The sequence below is a fragment of the Austrofundulus limnaeus genome, unplaced genomic scaffold (assembly GCF_001266775.1).
Source record: "Austrofundulus limnaeus strain Quisiro unplaced genomic scaffold, Austrofundulus_limnaeus-1.0 Scaffold434, whole genome shotgun sequence".
Taxonomy (NCBI): Eukaryota; Metazoa; Chordata; class Actinopteri; order Cyprinodontiformes; family Rivulidae; genus Austrofundulus; species Austrofundulus limnaeus.
This window is the reverse complement of record NW_013952836.1, coordinates 363,213-365,028: the sequence shown is the minus strand read 5'-3', so window position 1 is coordinate 365,028 and position 1,816 is coordinate 363,213.

Genomic DNA, 1,816 nt, shown 5'->3' with positions numbered 1-1,816 from the left:
CTGTCATAGAAAGACAAAGTGTCTTCAGTCGGAGGCTTCTTCAACTTCGCTGTAATACAGACGCTACAGAAGATCTTTCCTGCCCACAGCCATCAGCATCTACAATAAMTRTTTAGTTAAATGAGTTACAACAACACCTAATTTCCCTCTGGGATCAATAAAGTATTTTTTAATTGAATTGAATCGAATTTTGAAGTATATACCATTATGATACTCTAGCAGCATCATACATGTAGCCTAGTGCAAAGATGTCTGCAGCATAGACATATACACACATGGACAAAATTGTCTGTACCCCTCGTTTAATGAAAGAAAAACCCACAACGGTCACAGATATAACTGGAATCTGACAAATGTATTATTTGTTGAAAACACGAACAGAACCACATCAGTGAGCAGCAGAGTTTCTCTCCCAGACCTGCACCAGTGAGGTAGGCTTGGTGCAGCAGTATGTCCTCGCTGTTGAAGGCCAATTTTCAAACTGTTTTCCAGTAACAGGAAACTCTGTGAACGTCTGAAGAATGTTGGGAATTTCCCGTTTTGGAAATCATGATGCCACATATAGATCAACAGAATTTTACTTTCGTTTTGACTCTTAAAAGAAAACATTAAGAGGGTTTTGTTTCGTGTTTCGTTATTGACAGCTGTTTTTCAGATTTAAAGTTTGGAAGCAGAAGTCTTCAGCTGCAGATTAGAAATCCAGTTGTTTTGTTTTTACATCATGTATTAGTTCAGAGACAAAGTTAAAAGTCAAACAAAAACCAAACATGATGAGTTTTCATATGTTTTAGTTAGTCTTTTATCAAACACAGTCATCATCAGTGGCCCTGTTCTGTGATTTAGAACTTTAATAGCTGGTTTTTAGATTTGTTTGTCCTCTGTCTCTGGGCATGAGACAACAGTCTGAAGCAAAGCTTTGGTGACCACACTACCCTCATTGGACATGAGCTCCTCTCAAACCTTGCACAGTCTCCATCAGTTCTCTGGTGCTGTCTGAAATGACAGGTCAGATTTGTAGAACACTTTGTTTGTTAGGACCTCCCCACCCCAGGTTGTAACCAAGTTGAGTCAAGCTAACAGTATGACATCAGCAGACTGCAGACCCTTGACTGACCAGAGACCAACGTATGTGAGATTTACAATGTAGCACACTCACATTAGCTTCCCCTCATATGTTAGTGTGACGGCCCTGCTGCTCAGTTTATTGCAGCCAGCTGCCGCCTGTTTTGTTAATTGTGCTTCCTCACTAGGTCATCCTTAGGGGGTGTGGCCTGCACTTCTTAAGTGCGCACCTGGAGTGTTGAGGACACGTCATTGGCACATTGGCACATTCACGTTGACGTCCACGTTCACTTCACTTGGCACTCGTGCCCGGTCCTGCTGCTTCCTCTCTTCCGCCGGGAGAGGAGAGACGCACATCGTTGCTGCTGCGAGGTGGTGAAGAGCTGATTCGCCACAGGTGTGAGTTCGCCCTTGGACACCAGTACAACATGTTGGTGTGGATGCCAAGACGGGTGTCCGGTTCCGAAGTAAAGACATTGAAACGTGGACGCAGAGGTGCACGAGGAACGCGACGGTGGTCAAGAGGAATCTGACCACAGACTTTTTTTGTCACTTCAGTAGAAAACAAAACTAAATATTAGTTTATTTAGTTTATTTCTTCATCACCAGTGACTTTTTTGTCACTTCAGTAGAAAACAAAACTAAATATTAGTTTATTTAGTTTATTCATTTCTTCATCATCAACTTTTTTTTAAGTGAAGAGAAAATAGAGACAGAGAGAAAAACAGAGAGAAGTAATTAGAAAGATAGAAAG